The sequence below is a fragment of the Schistocerca piceifrons genome, unplaced genomic scaffold, assembly GCF_021461385.2.
Source record: "Schistocerca piceifrons isolate TAMUIC-IGC-003096 unplaced genomic scaffold, iqSchPice1.1 HiC_scaffold_337, whole genome shotgun sequence".
NCBI lineage: Eukaryota > Metazoa > Arthropoda > Insecta > Orthoptera > Acrididae > Schistocerca > Schistocerca piceifrons.
This window is the reverse complement of record NW_025728556.1, coordinates 45,001-50,000: the sequence shown is the minus strand read 5'-3', so window position 1 is coordinate 50,000 and position 5,000 is coordinate 45,001. Positions and strand designations below refer to the sequence as shown.

At 53.4% G+C, this 5,000-nt stretch overlaps 1 non-coding gene across 1 annotated transcript in view; it reads right to left on the bottom strand.

The window, feature by feature from the left end:
- LOC124745839 overlaps positions 1 to 963 on the bottom strand; it is a 1,909-nt gene extending 946 nt beyond the window's left edge. The window contains exon 1 of the ribosomal RNA XR_007011171.1: positions 1 to 963. This exon is cut by the window's left edge and continues 946 nt beyond it. This is a non-coding gene — a ribosomal RNA (small subunit ribosomal RNA).
- Positions 964 to 5,000: the final 4,037 nt, after the last annotated feature.

The following is a 5,000-nucleotide window of genomic DNA, read 5'->3' as shown; positions in this document are numbered from 1 at the left end:
TATTAATCATTACCTCGGGTTCCGAAAACCAACAAAATAGAACCGAGGTCCTATTCCATTATTCCATGCACACAGTATTCAGGCGGGCTTGCCTGCTTTAAGCACTCTAATTTGTTCAAAGTAAACGTGCCGGCCCACCGAGACACTCAATAAAGAGCACCCTGGTAGGATTTCAACGGGGTCCGCCTCGGGACGCACGAGCACGCACGGGGCGGTCGCACGCCTTCGGCTCGCCCCACCGGCAGGACGTCCCACGATACATGCCAGTTAAACACCGACGGGCGGTGAACCAACAGCGTGGGACACAAATCCAACTACGAGCTTTTTAACCGCAACAACTTTAATATACGCTATTGGAGCTGGAATTACCGCGGCTGCTGGCACCAGACTTGCCCTCCAATAGATACTCGTTAAAGGATTTAAAGTGTACTCATTCCGATTACGGGGCCTCGGATGAGTCCCGTATCGTTATTTTTCGTCACTACCTCCCCGTGCCGGGAGTGGGTAATTTGCGCGCCTGCTGCCTTCCTTGGATGTGGTAGCCGTTTCTCAGGCTCCCTCTCCGGAATCGAACCCTGATTCCCCGTTACCCGTTACAACCATGGTAGGCGCAGAACCTACCATCGACAGTTGATAAGGCAGACATTTGAAAGATGCGTCGCCGGTACGAGGACCGTGCGATCAGCCCAAAGTTATTCAGAGTCACCAAGGCAAACGGACCGGACGAGCCGACCGATTGGTTTTGATCTAATAAAAGCGTCCCTTCCATCTCTGGTCGGGACTCTGTTTGCATGTATTAGCTCTAGAATTACCACAGTTATCCAAGTAACGTGGGTACGATCTAAGGAACCATAACTGATTTAATGAGCCATTCGCGGTTTCACCTTAATGCGGCTTGTACTGAGACATGCATGGCTTAATCTTTGAGACAAGCATATGACTACTGGCAGGATCAACCAGGGAGCTGCGTCAACTAGAGCTGAGCAGCCGGCCGCCCGGGAGTGTGTCCCGGGGGCCCGCGCGAACACGCAAGCGTCCGCTCAATCATTCTGCAAACAGGAGGAGGCTGAGCTCCCCTGCACAATACACCTCGAAACCCTCTCAGGTCCCGGCGGCGCGCAGCGCCGTCCCAAGTACTTGGTCGGGTTCGAGAGAGGCGCAATCGCCCGGAGTTAGGCGAGTAGACGCTTTCGGTGCGACCACCCGTGCTCCCAACTGAGCTTGCCGCTGCCGACAGAGGCCCGGGAGCGTGCTGTCGTGGCATTGCCGGCGGGAGACAACACGCGCCACCTACGGTGACCGGCAGCTCCAACGCCAGCGCCACAGAAGGACAAAAGCCCCACTTGGGTGCCGAAGCGAACTCTCCCAGCACAGCGCACGCGCCAACACATCCGCACAGCTGCGATACAAACCACCAGCGAGAACCGCTGGGGCGACCGAGCAGCAGACGGCGTCGCGGCGCCGAGCGCCGGGCGGCAGCGCATCCTCAACGCACACAGTCCTCAATCGGACCAGCACACTGAAGATGTCCACCGCGCTTCGCACCGGGCCCGCGAGGACCTACTTTGGCCGCACGGCGCCGCGCGCAGGGTGCGCCGGCGCGCAGCTGCGACGCCTGCCGCGTCCGTCGGCCGGCGCGCCTGCCACTGGCCGCCCCCACCAGCCGGCTGTAGCGCGTGCGCCCACGCACCGCGCGGCCAGCACGCCGGGAGGCGCCCCCTCACCGGCCGGGGACGGTCCCACCCAGCCACCGCCGCGTATCGCTTCACACCCAGATGCCGTTCAGTTTCGTCGGCATGGTGGGTATCGCTGGAACAACCGGTTAGTACCTCAACCTATCGTCGCCATCACCGATTCACCCCTAGCGAGAACAACCGCACCACAACAGGTTACCATTTGTTCATTTGCGTAACTTCACCAGAAAACGCAGGCGTCCATCGCCATTTGCAACTTCCACGATTATTGCATGCCTGTGTCAGGTGTCACGCCACACTACGTCTGCCCACATACACGCAACAAAATGTGCACGCCTAGACAATACGTGGAAGGTGGCCCCCGTACGTATGCGATGTCCATTGCTCGAACGACTGTCAACCGGCCTCTGTAGCATGTCGCAGATATGGAACGCGGTGCACCATGCCATCACGGTGTGTGAGGAGAGACGACTAGGTCCGAATACATCAACAGACAGCTCATGCTGATCGCCATCCACGGCGTCCGTTCCTCCCACACGTCTCTATGGCGTACCACACTGCAATCCAGCTCTCATAGGGAGACGACACGTAGCTGCGTGCACAATATTTGCACTGTATGGTCCGCCGTTTTTGGGCGCAGTCGTTGTACGGTCACACATGTGCCACGATGTATCATTCAGTACATAAGGACGAATGTGCAGTACAGATTGTGGTTTACGCGTACGACATTAGCGGACAGTTGACACAGGCCGCACCACAACGTAGCCTGAGTACGTCGCATGCGGAGGGCATTGAACATGCAAAGTTCTCACCAACCAGCTTGCGAAGGCAGGGGGCAAGGTGGGGACGTGGGGAGGGGCGGCATGTACGTCCTGCTGCCATCCACATTACAGTGTACAGCAGGAGCATGTGGAAAGTGAGCAAGACTTGCAAGGTGTTTAACATGAAGCGATACACAGGGGAGCGGGGAGTGCGAGTAGCGAACTATATTGCGAGGGTTGCGGGTGGGCAACACTACACTAATTGAACGAGTCGTATAACAATTACAGAGCAGGTTTAGGCGACAACGTGGGTTACGTTAGGCGACAACGTGGGTTAGGTTAAGGCACGACGTGGGTTAGGTTAAGGCACGACATGGGTTAGGTTAAGGCACAACATGGGTTAGGTTAAGGCACAACATGGGTTAGGTTAAGGCACAACATGGGTTAGGTTAAGGCACAACATGGGTTAGGTTAAGGCACAACATGGGTTAGGTTAAGGCACAACATGGGTTAGGTTAAGGCACAACATGGGTTAGGTTAAGGCACAACATGGGTTAGGTTAAGGCACAACATGGGTTAGGTTAAGGCACAACATGGGTTAGGTTAAGGCACAACATAGGTTAGGTTAAGGCACAACATAGGTTAGGTTAAGGCACAACATAGGTTAGGTTAAGGCACAACATGGGTTAGGTTAAGGCACAACATGGGTTAGGTTAAGGCACAACATGGGTTAGGTTAAGGCACAACATGGGTTAGGTTAAGGCACAACATGGGTTAGGTTAAGGCACAACATGGGTTAGGTTAAGGCACAACATGGGTTAGGTTAAGGCACAACATGGGTTAGGTTAAGGCACAACATGGGTTAGGTTAAGGCACAACATGGGTTAGGTTAAGGCACAACATGGGTTAGGTTAAGGCACAACATGGGTTAGGTTAAGGCACAACATGGGTTAGGTTAAGGCACAACATGGGTTAGGTTAAGGCACAACATGGGTTAGGTTAAGGCACAACATGGGTTAGGTTAAGGCACAACATGGGTTAGGTTAAGGCACAACATGGGTTAGGTTAAGGCACAACATGGGTTAGGTTAAGGCACAACATAGGTTAGGTTAAGGCACAACATAGGTTAGGTTAAGGCACAACATAGGTTAGGTTAAGGCACAACATAGGTTAGGTTAAGGCACAACATAGGTTAGGTTAAGGCACAACATAGGTTAGGTTAAGGCACAACATAGGTTAGGTTAAGGCACAACATAGGTTAGGTTAAGGTACAACATAGGTTAGGTTAAGGTACAACATAGGTTAGGTTAAGGTACAACATAGGTTAGGTTAAGGTACAACATAGGTTAGGTTAAGGTACAACATAGGTTAGGTTAAGGTACAACATAGGTTAGGTTAGGTTAGGTTACACGTTGTTGTAAGGAAAGGTGTAGGGGGGGGCGGGGGCGGCAGGTTCGTTGATAGTGATTATAGTAAGTGAATGCTTGTGACATGATCAGATTTGTCACGTCAGGATGCACCTTTGGCTTATTAGAGGCGGCGCTCCAATTCTATGCTTGTGTCAGACCTGTGTCTTTGACTCATGTCATTGTTTGTGCGCTGTGACAGGAGGTACTATTGTGATGTTGGGTGCACCGTTGTATAGGACATGTGTGGGTGTTGGTGCCTGATCTGCGCAATGGTGGATGTCGAAAGGGTGGGATATTGTATTTTCCGCATGGACCTCCTGGTCTGGTTGTGATAGTGTGGATTGTGTAATGTGGCGGAGAGGATGCACTGGATGTTGTTCCATGCTGGTGCTTACATATTGTATGTGCGCCCGTTAGAAGCAGAGAGTGGTGCGTGATCAGAGTGGCTGGCTGACGTGTGGTTCCCATTGTGGGCAGACTCTTTCAGCATGTATACGGACAGTTGTATATATATTCTGTAGTTTGATGGCTCTGCATTGATTACTAATCAGCGCCGTGTGTACGGGTAATCTGGTTCCAGTCCAAAATGTTCCATCTGTGTACATTAGTGACAAAGACTCCCCTCATGCAGTGGGGCTCGGTCTGTTATAACTCTTCCGCGTAATATATTTGCCCCACGTTTTTGCGACTGCGAGTGCGAGTGCAACGCGCATGGGGACCGACATGCTGATGGCTCGGTATCGGACGCCGTACAGTGAGCAACGCGATCGCGTCTCTCGCTCGTAAGTGGTACAGGTCGCGGCTCATGTATAGGGACAGCGGGAATGTCGCATATTGGCAATAACTCTTCATGAAACGCACGTTATAGGGGTGGATTGCACTTTACGAGTGCGGGAAACGTCCGCCGTTCATCCGCTGGAGGTGCGCGTTTGGCGGTTGGGGTGGTGCACGAACGGGTGCGGGTGGAGTCATTGCCGGTCCACGGCTTCGTGCGGCAGAGCCACTGGAGATTGGGTGCTATGGTCGACAGAGGCTGCAGGCTTTGTGGGTGGCGTCGAAAGGCGGGCACTGTGGCGCCATCGCTGTCTTAATCGGCTTGGCGTCGCATAGATGGCGGTATCGTCGTTGGAGGAGGT